Source organism: Pseudophryne corroboree, unplaced genomic scaffold, assembly GCF_028390025.1.
Source record: "Pseudophryne corroboree isolate aPseCor3 unplaced genomic scaffold, aPseCor3.hap2 scaffold_227, whole genome shotgun sequence".
Lineage (NCBI taxonomy): Eukaryota > Metazoa > Chordata > Amphibia > Anura > Myobatrachidae > Pseudophryne > Pseudophryne corroboree.
This window is the reverse complement of record NW_026968921.1, coordinates 410,500-427,746: the sequence shown is the minus strand read 5'-3', so window position 1 is coordinate 427,746 and position 17,247 is coordinate 410,500. Positions and strand designations below refer to the sequence as shown.

The window sequence follows — 17,247 nt, the reverse complement described above, 5'->3', positions numbered from 1 at the left end:
TTGCACTAGTTGTTGCATTTGGTTTGTTGTTTGGGGGTGCTTCAGTATTAGGCAGCCTTCTGCCCTCCCATGTTCATCTGAAAATATGTGTTCTCCCTGCAGTTGTTGTCCCCAGATGAGAGTTCCCTTGTGCTGCCTCAGTTGAATCTCCTTTACTTGACAGAGATGTGCCTGAGCAGCGGCCCTCCCAGCCCTATCCCAAATCATACTTATTTTGCATAGGAGACACCATGGTCATGAAGATTGTTCACCCAGGGTGAGGTTCATTCATTGCATTCTGGGTATGCTGACCCCTGTGATTTCCCCAAATGTGGGAAACTCGCCTGCATTTTTTGTGGTAGTGGGGGACTGTGTTTGTGTTTTCCTCTGGTCAGCTCTGGTAAAAGTCAGATTTCTTTGTCTCATATATTCCTCTAGCCTTGTTCTTCTTTCGAGAGTTCCCTTGTGCTGCCTCAGTTGGATCTCCTTCACTTGACAGGGGGGTGCCCGAGCAGTGACCCTCCCCAGCTCTAGCCCAACTCCTACTTACCTGCCAGGTGAGATACTATGATCAGGAAGGTGCTTCTCCCAGGGCAAGGCTCACCCATTGCACTCTGGGTGTGCTGCTCCTACGATTTCCCCAAATGTGGGACACTTGACTGCATAATTTGTGTTTCCTCTGGTCGGCTCTCGTATAATTCAGATCTCTTTGTCTCAGGTCTTTCTCCAGCCTAGTTTGCTGTCTGTTTCCACTTCTTTTATCTTGAGCCCCTCCCTTCTATACCCTTGTGCACTATCCTGACTTCTCCTCCCGTCTGCTTACTTTGTGCCTTCCAATGCACAATGCAAACTACAGGTAGTGCTGCAGGGCCCACACAATCTTTTACTTGCCTTAAAGAGCAGCTCTGGAGCTGTTACAGTGCCCAGCTGCTGCAAGAAATCAGCTTGAATGCTTCAGGGGATGGGGCATGGCCAACATGAGCCCCACACCAAAGGTGGGTGGGGGTGTTTAATGCGAACTAGGGGTAATCCAAGCACCGCAAAAGGCCGCCATGCCCTGCACGCCCCTTTTCTCTTTTCATATGCAGATGAGGGTTGAAGCCAACTTTGACCCACTGCTTGGATGACATCACCATATGCAAATCCATCTGCTGCAGGCCTTGCCCCAGGAATGCTTGCACTAGTTGTTGCATTTGGTTTGTTGTTTGGGGGTGCTTCAGTATTAGGCAGCCTTCTGCCCTCCCATGTTCATCTGAAAATATGTGTTCTCCCTGCAGTTGTTGTCCCCAGATGAGAGTTCCCTTGTGCTGCCTCAGTTGAATCTCCTTTACTTGACAGAGATGTGCCTGAGCAGCGGCCCTCCCAGCCCTATCCCAAATCATACTTATTTTGCATAGGAGACACCATGGTCATGAAGATTGTTCACCCAGGGTGAGGTTCATTCATTGCATTCTGGGTATGCTGACCCCTGTGATTTCCCCAAATGTGGGAAACTCGCCTGCATTTTTTGTGGTAGTGGGGGACTGTGTTTGTGTTTTCCTCTGGTCAGCTCTGGTAAAAGTCAGATTTCTTTGTCTCATATATTCCTCTAGCCTTGTTCTTCTTTCGAGAGTTCCCTTGTGCTGCCTCAGTTGGATCTCATTCACTTGACAGGGGGGTGCCCGAGCAGTGACCCTCCCCAGCTCTAGCCCAACTCCTACTTACCTGCCAGGTGAGATACTATGATCATGAAGGTGCTTCTCCCAGGGCAAGGCTCACCCATTGCACTCTGGGTGTGCTGCTCCTGTGATTTCCCCAAATGTGGGAAACTTGATTGCATAATTTGTGTTTCCCCTGGTCGGCTCTCGTATAATTCAGATCTCTTTGTCTCAGGTCTCTCTCCAGCCTAGTTTGCTGTCTGTTTCCACTTCTCTTTTCTGGAGCCACTCCCTTCTATGCCCTTGCGCACTATCCTGACTTCTCCCGTCTGCTTACTTTGTGCCTTCCAACGCACAATGCGAACTACAGGTAGTGCTGCAGGGCCCACACCCTTTTAGTTGCCTTACAGAGCAGCTCTGGAGCTGTTACAGTGCCCAGCTGCTGTAAGAAATCAGCTTGAATGCTTCAGGGGCTGGGGCATAGCCAACATGAGCCCCACACCAAAGGAGGGTGGGGGTGTTTAATGCGAACTAGGGGTCATCCAAGCACCGCAAAAGGCCGCCATGCCCTGCATGCCCCTTTTCTCTTTTCATATGCAGATGAGGGTTCCAGCCAACTTTGGCCCACTGCTTGGATGACATCACCGTATGCAAATCCGTCTGCTGCAGACCTTCCCCCAGGAATGCTTGTACTAGTTGTTGCATATGGTTTGATATTTGATGGTGCTTCAGTATTAGGCAGCCTTCCGCCCTCCCATGTTCATCTGAAAAGATGTGGTCTCCCTGCAGTTGTTGTCCCCAGACGAGAGTTCCCTTGTGCTTCCTCAGTTGAATCTCCTTAACTTGATGGGGGAGGGGCTGCCCGAGCAGCCACCCTCCCCAGCCCTATCCCAACTCATACTTATTTTGCATATGAGATCTCTTGATCATGAAGATTGTTCTCACAGGGTGAAGTTCATCCATTATATTTTAAAATAGGAAGGTACAAATTACATATTTGAATTGCATCTATGTGCTGGATTCAAATGTCCCCCCCCCCTTCCTTTCTCAATTGTGCCCATCAGCAGCTATTCTAAGGTTGCTGCCAATGGGTGTGACACATTAATTTCTTCTGTGGGGTACACAGGACTCCACAAGGATTCACATTGGGGTGTAGAGTAGGATCTTGATCTGAGGCACCAACCGACTCAAAGCTTTTGACTGTTCCCAAGATGCTCAGCGCATCCTCCTCTATAACCCCGCTTCCATGAACAGGGAGCTCAGTTTGTAGTTGGTGCCTTCAGTAGCAGGCCACTTAACAGGGGCCTGCCTCAGGAAGCCAATTCTTAGCTATTCATTTTGACAAGAAAAGAAGAACTTGTTTTATGAGAATCTACAAGGGCTGCAGCAGGCTAGGTCTAATAGACATCTTTACTGCAGCTTCATCACTCCCAGCGGCGCTGTATACTCCCGTGCCCTGGTTGCTGGGTCACTGCAGCGGAGGCTCCGGTTTCTTCCTAAGGTCAGTCACACACACACCGCCCTTCCGGATCACGAGGCCGCTGATGAAGGGGAGCGTGGCCGTAGGGGGTGGACCGTGTGCGCACTGGCGTGGACACTGATTACTGGGCAGCCGCTCCACTAGCCACCAGGTACAGTTAAGGAGCACAGGTCTGGGGGTTTTTCTCCTATATTAAACCAATTTTGTACTGCCCGCAGCGCATTGTGATAGGTAATAGGGCCTGATTCAGGTTGGATTGCAATCACAATAAGTGATCCAACTGCAAAAATTGCTAAGAGCATACGCATGTGCCTGCATTTTCTGCGGCACCCCGCAGAGAATGCGATCGCCTCTGCCTGTCAATCGGGGCAGGGGGGGAGAGGGGGGTCAGCAACACTCCATTTCCAAGTCAGGGATGGAGCGGTGCGGGGGCAAGGCTTCAAAATGGGGTCTGCAATGGAGGAGACACAGGGGGCGTGGTCACAGCAGCTGTATGACATCACATTCAGCCGCTGTGATCACAAAAATGGTGGCGGCTTCCTGCGCGCACATACAGTCTGCACCAGCAGGAGGCTACACCATTTTTTATGATCACGCTGAACTGCAGTGCGACTGCAATTACAGCATGGTCAAGAAGGGAGGCGTCATGCTGGGTGGCCATAAGAGATGAGCGGGTTCGGTTCCTCGGAATCCGAACCCGCCCGAACTTCACCCTTTTTTGCTCGGGTCCGAGCAGACTCGGATCCTCTCGCCTTGCTCGGTTAACCCGAGCGCGCCCGAACGTCATCATCCCGCTGTCGGATTCTCACGAGACTTGGATTCTATATAAGGAGCCGCGCGTCGCCGCCATTTTCACACGTGCATTGAGATTGATAGGGAGAGGACGTGGCTGGCGTCCTCTCCGTTTAGATTAGAAGATAGAGACGAGTGACATTTGATTTACTACTAATTTGGGGAGCAGTTGAACTTGTCAGGAGTACTCAGTAGTGCAGAGTTTTGCTGATAGTGACCACCAGTTTTATTATTTATAATCCGTTCTCTGCCTGAAAAAAAACGATACACATACCATATCTGTGCTCAGCCTCAGTGTGCTGCATGATATATCATCTATGTATATCTGACTGTGCTGAGTGCTCACTGCTCACACAGCTTAATTGTGGGGGAGACTGGGGAGCAGTTATAGCAGGAGTACAGTGCACACTTTTGCTGCCAGTGTGACCACCAGTATATTGTCTGCCTGAAAAAGTTAAACACTCCTGTGGTGTTTTTTTTTTATTCTATAAATGCATTCTGCTGACAGTGTCCAGCAGGTCCGTCATACATATATTATATAAATATTTACCTGCAGTAGTGTTATATTTTTTTTTTCATCTTTATCATCTCTATATTAGCAGACGCAGTACGGTAGTCCACGGCTGTGGCTATCTCTGTGTCGTCAGTGCTCGTCCATAATTGTATACCTACCTACCTGTGGTGGTTTTTTTTTTCTATCTTCTTCATACTAGTAGTTTAGGAGTCTACTGACAGTGTCCACCAGGTCCATCATTATATTATATACCTACAGTAGTAATATATTTATTATATTATCTATACTAGCAGACGCAGTACTGTAGTCCACGGCTGTGGCTATCTCTGTGTCGTCAGTGCTCGTCCATAATTGTATACCTACCTACCTGTGGTGGGGTTTTTTTTTTTATCTTCTTCATACTAGTAGTTTAGGAGTCTGCTGACAGTGTCCACCAGGTCCGTCATTATATTATATACCTACAGTAGTAATATATTTAGTATATTATCTATACTAGCAGACGCAGTACGGTAGTCCACGGCTGTACCTACCTCTGTGTCGTCACTCGTCCATAATTGTATACCTAACTGTGGTGGTTTTTTTTTTCTATCTTCTTCATACTAGTAGTTTAGCAGTCTGCTGACAGTGTCCACCAGGTCCGTCATTATATTATATATACCTACAGTAGTTATATATATTTTTTTTTATATCATTAATTATCATCTCTATACTAGCAGACGCAGTACGGTAGGCCACGGCTGTGGCTATCTCTGTGTCGTCAGTGCTCGTCCATAATTGTATACCTACCTACCTGTGGTGGAAGTTTTTTTCTATCTTCTTCATACTAGTAGTTTAGCAGTCTGCTGACAGTGTCCACCAGGTCCGTCATTATATTATATATACCTACAGTAGTTATATATATATTTTTTTTTTATATCATTCATTATCATCTCTATACTAGCAGACGCAGTACGGTAGTCCACGGCTGTAGCTACCTCTGTGTCGTCAGTCACTCGTCATCCATAAGTATACTAGTATCCATCCATCTCCATTGTTTACCTGAGGTGCCTTTTAGTTGTGCCTATTAAAATATGGAGAACAAAAATGTTGAGGTTCCAAAAATAGGGAAAGATCAAGATCCACTTCCACCTCGTGCTGAAGCTGCTGCCACTAGTCATGGCCGAGACGATGAAATTCCATCAACGTCGTCTGCCAAGGCCGATGCCCAATGTCATAGTACAGAGCATGTAAAATCCAAAACACAAAAGATCAGTAAAAAAATGACTCAAAAATCTAAATAAAAATCGTCGGAGGAGAAGCGTAAACTTGCCAATATGCCATTTACCACACGGAGTGGCAAGGAACGGCTGAGGCCCTGGCCTATCTTCATGGCTAGTGGTTCAGCTTCACATGAGGATGGAAGCACTCAGCCTCTCGCTAGAAAAATGAAAAGACTTAAGCTGGCAAAAGCACAGCAAAGAACTGTGCGTTCTTCAAAATCACAAATCCACAAGGAGAGTCCAATTGTGTCGGTTGCGATGCCTGACCTTCCCAACACTGGACGTGAAGAGCATGCACCTTCCACCATTTGCACGCCCCCTGCAAGTGCTGGAAGGAGCACCCGCAGTCCAGTTCCTGATAGTCAGATTGAAGATGTCAGTGTTGAAGTACACCAGGATGAGGAGAATATGGGTGTTGCTGGCGCTGGGGAGGAAATTGACAAGGAGGATTCTGATGGTGAGGTGGTTTGTTTAAGTCAGGCACCCGGCGAGACACCTGTTGTCCGTGGGAGGAATATGGCCATTGACATGCCTGGTGAAAATACCAAAAAAATCAGCTCTTCGGTGTGGAAGTATTTCAACAGAAATGCGGACAACAGGTGTCAAGCCGTGTGTTGCCTTTGTCAAGCTGTAATAAGTAGGGGTAAGGACGTTAACCACCTCGGAACATCCTCCCTTATACGTCACCTGCAGCGCATTCATCATAAGTCAGTGACAAGTTCAAAAACTTTGGGCGACAGCGGAAGCAGTCCACTGACCAGTAAATCCCTTCCTCTTGTAACCAAGCTCACGCAAACCACCCCACCAACTCCCTCAGTGTCAATTTCCTCCTTCCCCAGGAATGCCAATAGTCCTGCAGGCCATGTCACTGGCAATTCTGACGAGTTCTCTCCTGCCTGGGATTCCTCCGATGCATCCTTGAGTGTAACGCCTACTGCTGCTGGCGCTGCTGTTGTTGCTGCTGGGAGTCGATGGTCATCCCAGAGGGGAAGTCGTAAGACCACTTTTACTACTTCCACCAAGCAATTGACTGTCCAACAGTCCTTTGCGAGGAAGATGAAATATCACAGCAGTCATCCTGCTGCAAAGCGGATAACTGAGGCCTTGGCATCCTGGGCAGTGAGAAACGTGGTTCCGGTATCCATCATTACTTCAGAGCCAACTATAGACTTGATTGAGGTACTGTGTCCCCGGTACCAAATACTATCTAGGTTCCATTTCTCTAGGCAGGCGATACCGAAAATGTACACAGACCTCAGAAAAAGACTCACCAGTGTCCTAAAAAATGCAGTTGTACCCAATGTCCACTTAACCACGGACATGTGGACAAGTGGAGCAGGGCAGACTCAGGACTATATGACTGTGACAGCCCACTGGGTAGATGTATTGACTCCCGCTGCAAGAACAGCAGCGGCGGCACCAGTAGCAGCATCTCGCAAACGCCAACTCTTTCCTAGGCAGGCTACGCTTTGTATCACCGCTTTCCAGAATACGCACACAGATGAAAACCTCTTACGGCAACTGAGGAAGATCATCACAGAATGGCTTACCCCAATTGGACTCTCCTGTGGATTTGTGGCATCGGACAACGCCAGCAATATTGTGCGTGCATTATATCTGGGCAAATTCCAGCACGTCCCATGTTTTGCACATACCTTGAATTTGGTGGTGCAGAATTATTTAAAAAACGACAGGGGCGTGCAAGAGATGCTGTCGGTGGCCACAAGAATTGCGGGACACTTTCGGCGTACAGGCACCACGTACAGAAGACTGGAGCAACACCAAAAACGCCTGAACCTGCCCTGCCATCATCTGAAGCAAGAAGTGGAAACGAGGTGGAATTCAACCCTCTATATGCTTCAGAGGATGGAGGAGCAGCAAAAGGCCATTCAAGCCTATACATCTGACCACGATATAGGAGGTGGAATGCACCTGTCTCAAGCGCAGTGGAGAATGATTTCAACGTTGTGCAAGGTTCTGCAACCTTTTGAACTTGCCACACGTGAAGTCAGTTCAGACACTGCCAGCCTGAGTCAGGTCATTCCCATCATCAGGCTTTTGCAGAAGAAGCTGGAGACATTGAAGGAGGAGCTAAGACAGAGCGATTCCGCTAGGCATGTGGGACTTGTGGATGGAGCCCTTCATTCGCTTAACCAGGATTCACGGGTGGTCAATCTGTTGAAATCAGAGCACTACATTTTGGCCACCGTGCTCGATCCTAGATTTAAAACCTACGTTGTATCTCTCTTTCCGGCAGACACAAGTCTGCAGGGGTTCAAAGACCTGCTGGTGAGAAAATTATCAAGTCAAGCGGAACTTGATCGGTCAACAGCTCCTCCTTCACAGTCTCCCGCAATTGGGGGTGCGAGGAAAAGGCTCAGAATTCCGAGCCCACCCGCTGGCGGTGATGCAGGGCAGTCTGGAGCGACTGCTGATGCTGACATCTGGTCCGGACTGAAGGACCTGCCAACGATTACGGACATGTCGTCTACTGTCACTGCATATGATTCTCTCACCATTGAAAGAATGGTGGAGGATTATATGAGTGACCGCATCCAAGTAGGCACGTCAGACAGTCCGTACGTATACTGGCAGGAAAAAGAGGCAATTTGGAGGCCCTTGCACAAACTGGCTTTATTCTACCTAAGTTGCCCTCCCACAAGTGTGTACTCCGAAAGAGTGTTTAGTGCCGCCGCTCACCTTGTCAGCAATCGGCGTACGAGGTTACTTCCAGAAAATGTGGAGAAGATGATGTTCATTAAAATGAATTATAATCAATTGCTCCGTGGAGACATTGACCAGCAGCAATTGCCTCCACAAAGTATACAGGGAGCTGAGATGGTGGATTCCAGTGGGGACGAATTGATAATCTGTGAGGAGGGGGATGTACACGGTGATGAATCGGAGGATGATGATGAGGTGGACATCTTGCCTCTATAGAGCCAGTTTGTGCAAGGAGAGATTTATTGCTTCTTTTTTGGTGGGGGTCCAAACCAACCCGTCATTTCAGTCACAGTCGTGTGGCAGACCCTGTCACTGAAATGATGGGTTGGTTAAAGTGTGCATGTCCTGTTTATACAACATAAGGGTGGGTGGGAGGGCCCAAGGCAATTCCACCTTGCACCTCTTTTTTCTTTTATTTTTCTTTGCGTCATGTGCTGTTTGGGGAGTGTTTTTTGGAAGGGCCATCCTGCGTGACACTGCAGTGCCACTCCTAGATGGGCCAGGTGTTTGTGTCGGCCACTTGGGTCGCTGAGCTTAGTCACACAGCTACCTCATTGCGCCTCTTTTTTTCTTTGCGTCATGTGCTGTTTGGGGAGTGTTTTTTGGAAGGGCCATCCTGCGTGACACTGCAGTGACACTCCTAGATGGGCCAGGTGTTTGTGTCGTCCACTTGGGTCGCTGAGCTTAGTCACACAGCTACCTCATTGCGCCACTTTTTTTCTTTGCGTCATGTGCTGTTTGGGGAGTGTTTTTTGGAAGGGCCATCCTGCGTGACACTGCAGTGCCACTCCTAGATGGGCCAGGTGTTTGTGTCGGCCACTTGGGTCGCTGAGCTTAGTCACACAGCTACCTCATTGCGCCTCTTTTTTTCTTTGCGTCATGTGCTGTTTGGGGAGTGTTTTTGGAAGGGCCATCCTGCGTGACACTGCAGTGCCACTCCTAGATGGGCCAGGTGTTTGTGTCGGCCACTTGGGTCGCTGAGCTTAGTCACACAGCTACCTCATTGCGCCTCTTTTTTTCTTTGCGTCATGTGCTGTTTGGGGAGTGTTTTTTGGAAGGGCCATCCTGCGTGACACTGCAGTGCCACTCCTAGATGGGCCAGGTGTTTGTGTCGGCCACTTGGGTCGCTGAGCTTAGTCACACAGCTACCTCATTGCGCCTCTTTTTTTCTTTGCGTCATGTGCTGTTTGGGGAGTGTTTTTTGGAAGGGCCATCATGCGTGACACTGCAGTGCCACTCCTAGATGGGCCAGGTGTTTGTGTCGGCCACTTGGGTCACTGAGCTTAGTCATCCAGCGACCTCGGTGCAAATTTTAGGACTAAAAATAATATTGTGAGGTGTGAGGTGTTAAGAATAGACTGAAAATTAGTGGAAATTATGGTTATTGAGGTTAATAATACTTTGGGATCAAAATGACTCCCAAATTCTATGATTTAAGCTGTTTTTTAGGGTTTTTTGAAAAAAACACCCGAATCCAAAACACACCCGAATCCGACAAAAAAAATTCGGTGAGGTTTAGCCAAAACGCGTTCGAACCCAAAACACGGCCGCGGAACCGAACCCAAAACCAAAACACAAAACCCGAAAAATTTCCGGTGCACATCTCTAGTGGCCATGCCATGTCACTGTGCAGGAGCCAGCACCGCTCACACACTAGTCCCCGGTGCAGCCCCCAACCCCCGGGACACCCGGAGCAACAAAATGTAGATTCAGGCCACCAGGCCACGCCCCTACCTATGAAACCATGCCTCCTTTTTACCATTGCGCTGCTTATCTGCGCGCACTGCATTACAATCTCCCTCGCCACCTCTCTGGGTGTCACCAGTGATAGTGACACCTCTGCCATGCTTGTAGCAGCTGGTCCTAAGATCTACACCTCAAGCCCTGAGTGTTTGCCCTTGTGACTTGTTGATCATCATAGCAAAGCAGATGCTTACAGAAAACTGCAGGGGCTTAGATTGAAAATAAAAAAAATTGATGGGTATAAGGTAGAGAGGAGCGGGTTCGGTTCTCCGAGAACCGAATTCCCCACGAACCCCACGAACTCCTCCTCCGAGGCAGGCTCGGTTGTTCCCGCCTGACTCGGAAAACCTGAACAAGGGAAAATGTCATCATCCCGCTGTCGGATTCTCGCGAGATTCGGATTTCATATAAAGAGTGCAAGCATTCCTGGGGGAAGGCCTGCAGCAGATGGATTTGCATATGGTGATGTCATCCAAGCAGTGGGTCAAAGTTGGCTTCAGAAACAAACAGGAATGCTTGCACTAGTTGTTGCATTTGGTTTGTTGTTTGGGGGTGCTTCAGTATTAGGCAGCCTTCTGCCCTCCCATGTTCATCTGAAAATATGTGTTCTCCCTGCAGTTGTTGTCCCCAGATGAGAGTTCCCTTGTGCTGCCTCAGTTGAATCTCCTTTACTTGACAGAGATGTGCCTGAGCAGCGGCCCTCCCAGCCCTATCCCAAATCATACTTATTTTGCATAGGAGATACCATGGTCATGAAGATTATTCTCCCAGGGTGAGGTTCATTCATTGCATTCTGGGTATGCTGACCCCTGTGATTTCCCCAAATGTGGGTAACTCGACTGCATTATTTGTGGTAGTGGGGGACTGTGTTTGTGTTTTCCTCTGGTCAGCTCTGGTAAAAGTCAGATTTCTTTGTTTCAGATCTTCCTCTAGCCTTGTTCTTCTTTCGAGAGTTCCCTTGTGCTGCCTCAGTTGGATCTCCTTCACTTGACAGGGGGGTGCCCGAGCAGCGACCCTCCCCAGCTCAAGCCCAACTCCTACTTACCTGCCAGGTGAGATACTATGATCATGAAGGTGCTTCTTCCAGGGCAAGGCTCACCCATTGCACTCTGGGTGTGCTGCCCCTGCGATTTCCCCAAATGTGGGAAACTTGACTGCATAATTTGTGTTTCCCCTGGTCGGCTCTCGTATAATTCAGATCTCTTTGTCTCAGGTCTCTCTCCAGCCTAGTTTGCTGTCTGTTTCCACTTCTTTTTTCTTGAGCCCCTCCCTTTTATACCCTTGTGCACTATCCTGACTTCTCCTCCTGTCTGCTTACTTTGTGCCTTCCAATGCACAATGCAAACTACACACCCTTTTACTTGCCTTACAGAGCAGCTCTGGAGCTGTTACAGTGCCAAGCTGCTGTAAGAAATCAGCTTGAATGCTTCAGGGGCTGGGGCATTGTCAACATGAGCCCCACACCGAAGGAGGGTGGGGGTGTTTAATGCGAACTAAGGGTCATCCAAGCGCCGCAAAAGGCCGCCATGCCCTGCATACCCCTTTTCTCTTTTCATATGCAGATGAGGGATCCAGCCAACTTTGGCCCACTGCTTGGATGACATCACCGTATGCAAATCCGTCTTCTGCAGAACTTCCCCCAGGAATGCTTGTACTAGTTGTTGCATTTGGTTTGTTGTTTGGGGGTGCTTCAGTATTAGGCAGCCTTCTGCCCTCCCATGTTCATCTGAAAATATGTGTTCTCCCTGCAGTTGTTGTCCCCAGATGAGAGTTCCCTTGTGCTGCCTCAGTTGAATCTCCTTTACTTGACAGAGATGTGCCTGAGCAGCGGCCCTCCCCAGCCCTATCCCAAATCATACTTATTTTGCATAGGCGATACCATGGTCATGAAGATTGTTCTCCCAGGGTGAGGTTCATTCATTGCATTCTGGGTATGCTGACCCCTGTGATTTCCCCAAATGTGGGAAACTCGACTGCATTATTTGTGGTAGTGGGGGACTGTGTTTGTGCTTTCCTCTGGTCAGCTCTGGTAAAAGTCAGATTTCTTTGTCTCAGATCTTCCTCTAGCCTTGTTCTTCTTTCGAGAGTTCCCTTGTGCTGCCTCAGTTGGATCTCCTTCATTTGACAGGGGGTGCCCGAGCAGCAATCCTCCACAGCTCTGGCCCAACTCCTACTTACCTGCCAGGTGAGATACTATGATCTTCACTGTTAGGGCAATCAGGATGTGGAATTCCCTGCCAGGGAAGGTGGTAATGGCGGACTCTGTAATTGGATTTAAAAAAGGAATGGATACATTTCTGAATGAAAAAGCTATCCAAGGTTATAATACTTAAAATATCAACATGGTTAATCCGGGGGTAACATGAGTTGTAGTAGCTAACTAGTCATAAAACATTATTCAGCAAGTATGTAGAATCATCACAACTTAAAACAGGTTGAACACGATGGGCAATTTGCCTCTATTCAACCTCAAAAACTATGTTACTATATGTTACTATATTACTATGTTAATGTAGTATACAGAACATCACAATGCAATGAGCAGTGATAGTGAGCACTGATGAGGATACTAGAACTGACAATGAGCAGCAAGATGCAGCACTGGACTATTAGTAATGTACTGTAGTATGCTGAGCACAACAATGCAGCACAAGACAATGAGCAGTGATACTGAGCACTGATGAGGATACTACTGAGAACTGACACTGAGCAGGAGAGACACACTACTAGTATTACTGAGCAGCAATAAGTATCCACTGATACTGAGCACTGATATTGAGATTTCCACTGAGAGAACATAGCCACGTCCTCTCCGCTCTCTCTTCAATGCACGAGTAAAAATGGCGGCAACGCGCAGCTCTTTATATGGAATCCGAATCTCGCGAGAATCCGACAGCGGGATGATGACATTTTCCCTTGTTCAGGTTTTCCGAGTCAGGCGGGAACAACCGAGCCTGCCTCGGAGGAGGAGTTCGTGGGGTTCGTGGGGAATTCGGTTCTCGGAGAACCGAACCCGCTCCTCTCTACCTTATACCCATCAATTTTTTTTATTTTCAATCTAAGCCCCTGCAGTTTTCTGTAAGCATCTGCTTTGCTATGATGATCAACAAGTCACAAGGGCAAACACTCAGGGCTTGAGGTGTAGATCTTAGGACCAGCTGCTACAAGCATGGCAGAGGTGTCACTATCACTGGTGACACCCAGAGAGGTGGCGAGGGAGATTGTAATGCAGTGCGCGCAGATAAGCAGCGCAATGGTAAAAAGGAGGCATGGTTTCATAGGTAGGGGCGTGGCCTGGTGGCCTGAATCTACATTTTGTTGCTCCGGGTGTCCCGGGGGTTGGGGGCTGCACCGGGGACTAGTGTGTGAGCGGTGCTGGCTCCTGCACAGTGACATGGCATGGCCACTAGAGATGTGCACCGGAAATTTTTCGGGTTTTGTGTTTTGGTTTTGGGTTCGGTTCCGCGGCCGTGTTTTGGGTTCGAACGCGTTTTGGCTAAACCTCACCGAATTTTTTTTGTCGGATTCGGGTGTGTTTTGGATTCGGGTGTTTTTTTCAAAAAACCCTAAAAAACAGCTTAAATCATAGAATTTGGGAGTCATTTTGATCCCAAAGTATTATTAACCTCAATAACCATAATTTCCACTAATTTTCAGTCTATTCTTAACACCTCACACCTCACAATATTATTTTTAGTCCTAAAATTTGCACCGAGGTCGCTGGATGACTAAGCTCAGTGACCCAAGTGGCCGACACAAACACCTGGCCCATCTAGGAGTGGCACTGCAGTGTCACGCATGATGGCCCTTCCAAAAAACACTCCCCAAACAGCACATGACGCAAAGAAAAAAAGAGGCGCAATGAGGTAGCTGTGTGACTAAGCTCAGCGACCCAAGTGGCCGACACAAACACCTGGCCCATCTAGGAGTGGCACTGCAGTGTCACGCAGGATGGCCCTTCCAAAAAACACTCCCCAAACAGCACATGACGCAAAGAAAAAAAGAGGCGCAATGAGGTAGCTGTGTGACTAAGCTCAGCGACCCAAGTGGCCGACACAAACACCTGGCCCATCTAGGAGTGGCACTGCAGTGTCACGCAGGATGGCCCTTCCAGAAACACTCCCCAAACAGCACATGACGCAAAGAAAAAAAGAGGCGCAATGAGGTAGCTGTGTGACTAAGCTCAGCGACCCAAGTGGCCGACACAAACACCTGGCCCATCTAGGAGTGGCACTCCAGTGTCACGCAGGATGGCCCTTCCAAAAAACACTCCCCAAACAGCACATGACGCAAAGAAAAAAAGTGGCGCAATGAGGTAGCTGTGTGACTAAGCTCAGCGACCCAAGTGGACGACACAAACACCTGGCCCATCTAGGAGTGTCACTGCAGTGTCACGCAGGATGGCCCTTCCAAAAAACACTCCCCAAACAGCACATGACGCAAAGAAAAAAAGAGGCGCAATGAGGTAGCTGTGTGACTAAGCTCAGCGACCCAAGTGGCCGACACAAACACCTGGCCCATCTAGGAGTGGCACTGCAGTGTCACGCAGGATGGCCCTTCCAAAAAACACTCCCCAAACAGCACATGACGCAAAGAAAAATAAAGGAAAAAAGAGGTGCAAGGTGGAATTGCCTTGGGCCCTCCCACCCACCCTTATGTTGTATAAACAGGACATGCACACTTTAACCAACCCATCATTTCAGTGACAGGGTCTGCCACACGACTGTGACTGAAATGACGGGTTGGTTTGGACCCCCACCAAAAAAGAAGCAATAAATCTCTCCTTGCACAAACTGGCTCTATAGAGGCAAGATGTCCACCTCATCATCATCCTCCGATTCATCACCGTGTACATCCCCCTCCTCACAGATTATCAATTCGTCCCCACTGGAATCCACCATCTCAGCTCCCTGTATACTTTGTGGAGGCAATTGCTGCTGGTCAATGTCTCCACGGAGCAATTGATTATAATTCATTTTAATGAACATCATCTTCTCCACATTTTCTGGAAGTAACCTCGTACGCCGATTGCTGACAAGGTGAGCGGCGGCACTAAACACTCTTTCGGAGTACACACTTGTGGGAGGGCAACTTAGGTAGAATAAAGCCAGTTTGTGCAAGGGCCTCCAAATTGCCTCTTTTTCCTGCCAGTATACGTACGGACTGTCTGACGTGCCTACTTGGATGCGGTCACTCATATAATCCTCCACCATTCTTTCAATGGTGAGAGAATCATATGCAGTGACAGTAGACGACATGTCCGTAATCGTTGGCAGGTCCTTCAGTCCGGACCAGATGTCAGCATCAGCAGTCGCTCCAGACTGCCCTGCATCACCGCCAGCGGGTGGGCTCGGAATTCTGAGCCTTTTCCTCGCACCCCCAATTGCGGGAGACTGTGAAGGAGGAGCTGTTGACCGATCAAGTTCCGCTTGACTTGATAATTTTCTCACCAGCAGGTCTTTGAACCCCTGCAGACTTGTGTCTGCCGGAAAGAGAGATACAACGTAGGTTTTAAATCTAGGATCGAGCACGGTGGCCAAAATGTAGTGCTCTGATTTCAACAGATTGACCACCCGTGAATCCTGGTTAAGCGAATGAAGGGCTCCATCCACAAGTCCCACATGCCTAGCGGAATCGCTCTGTCTTAGCTCCTCCTTCAATGTCTCCAGCTTCTTCTGCAAAAGCCTGATGATGGGAATGACCTGACTCAGGCTGGCAGTGTCTGAACTGACTTCACGTGTGGCAAGTTCAAAAGGTTGCAGAACCTTGCACAACGTTGAAATCATTCTCCACTGCGCTTGAGACAGGTGCATTCCACCTCCTATATCGTGGTCAGATGTATAGGCTTGAATGGCCTTTTGCTGCTCCTCCATCCTCTGAAGCATATAGAGGGTTGAATTCCACCTCGTTTCCACTTCTTGCTTCAGATGATGGCAGGGCAGGTTCAGGCGTTTTTGGTGTTGCTCCAGTCTTCTGTACGTGGTGCCTGTACGCCGAAAGTGTCCCGCAATTCTTGTGGCCACCGACAGCATCTCTTGCACGCCCCTGTCGTTTTTTAAATAATTCTGCACCACCAAATTCAAGGTATGTGCAAAACATGGGACGTGCTGGAATTTGCCCAGATATAATGCACGCACAATATTGCTGGCGTTGTCCGATGCCACAAATCCACAGGAGAGTCCAATTGGGGTAAGCCATTCTGTGATGATCTTCCTCAGTTGCCGTAAGAGGTTTTCATCTGTGTGCGTATTCTGGAAAGCGGTGATACAAAGCGTAGCCTGCCTAGGAAAGAGTTGGCGTTTGCGAGATGCTGCTACTGGTGCCGCCGCTGCTGTTCTTGCGGCGGGAGTCAATACATCTACCCAGTGGGCTGTCACAGTCATATAGTCCTGAGTCTGCCCTGCTCCACTTGTCCACATGTCCGTGGTTAAGTGGACATTGGGTACAACTGCATTTTTTAGGACACTGGTGAGTCTTTTTCTGAGGTCTGTGTACATTTTCGGTATCGCCTGCCTAGAGAAATGGAACCTAGATAGTATTTGGTACCGGGGACACAGTACCTCAATCAAGTCTATAGTTGGCTCTGAAGTAATGATGGATACCGGAACCACGTTTCTCACTGCCCAGGATGCCAAGGCCTCAGTTATCCGCTTTGCAGCAGGATGACTGCTGTGATATTTCATCTTCCTCGCAAAGGACTGTTGGACAGTCAATTGCTTGGTGGAAGTAGTAAAAGTGGTCTTACGACTTCCCCTCTGGGATGACCATCGACTCCCAGCAGCAACAACAGCAGCGCCAGCAGCAGTAGGCGTTACACTCAAGGATGCATCGGAGGAATCCCAGGCAGGAGAGAACTCGTCAGAATTGCCAGTGACATGGCCTGCAGGACTATTGGCATTCCTGGGGAAGGAGGAAATTGACACTGAGGGAGTTGGTGGGGTGGTTTGCGTGAGCTTGGTTACAAGAGGAAGGGATTTACTGGTCAGTGGACTGCTTCCGCTGTCGCCCAAAGTTTTTGAACTTGTCACTGACTTATGATGAATGCGCTGCAGGTGACGTATAAGGGAGGATGTTCCGAGGTGGTTAACGTCCTTACCCCTACTTATTACAGCTTGACAA

At 48.6% G+C, this 17,247-nt stretch overlaps 7 non-coding genes across 7 annotated transcripts; all 7 read left to right on the top strand.

Annotated features, from left to right (window-relative positions):
• Nucleotides 1-205: 205 nt before the first annotated feature.
• On the top strand, nucleotides 206-369 carry LOC135009506 (U1 spliceosomal RNA). The gene has a single exon (XR_010209046.1). It is a non-coding gene; the product is annotated as a U1 spliceosomal RNA (small nuclear RNA).
• Nucleotides 370-521: 152 nt separating this feature from the next.
• On the top strand, nucleotides 522-684 carry LOC135009584 (U1 spliceosomal RNA). The gene has a single exon (XR_010209123.1). It is a non-coding gene; the product is annotated as a U1 spliceosomal RNA (small nuclear RNA).
• A 675-nt stretch (nucleotides 685-1,359) lies between these two features.
• Nucleotides 1,360-1,523, top strand: LOC135009505 (U1 spliceosomal RNA). The gene has a single exon (XR_010209045.1). It is a non-coding gene; the product is annotated as a U1 spliceosomal RNA (small nuclear RNA).
• A 152-nt stretch (nucleotides 1,524-1,675) lies between these two features.
• On the top strand, nucleotides 1,676-1,838 carry LOC135009645 (U1 spliceosomal RNA). Its single transcript, XR_010209173.1, has one exon. It is a non-coding gene; the product is annotated as a U1 spliceosomal RNA (small nuclear RNA).
• A 9,011-nt stretch (nucleotides 1,839-10,849) lies between these two features.
• LOC135009488 (U1 spliceosomal RNA) lies at nucleotides 10,850-11,013 on the top strand. The gene has a single exon (XR_010209029.1). It is a non-coding gene; the product is annotated as a U1 spliceosomal RNA (small nuclear RNA).
• A 152-nt stretch (nucleotides 11,014-11,165) lies between these two features.
• LOC135009607 (U1 spliceosomal RNA) lies at nucleotides 11,166-11,328 on the top strand. Its single transcript, XR_010209141.1, has one exon. It is a non-coding gene; the product is annotated as a U1 spliceosomal RNA (small nuclear RNA).
• A 655-nt stretch (nucleotides 11,329-11,983) lies between these two features.
• Nucleotides 11,984-12,147, top strand: LOC135009448 (U1 spliceosomal RNA). Its single transcript, XR_010208990.1, has one exon. It is a non-coding gene; the product is annotated as a U1 spliceosomal RNA (small nuclear RNA).
• The last annotated feature ends 5,100 nt before the right edge of the window (nucleotides 12,148-17,247 follow it).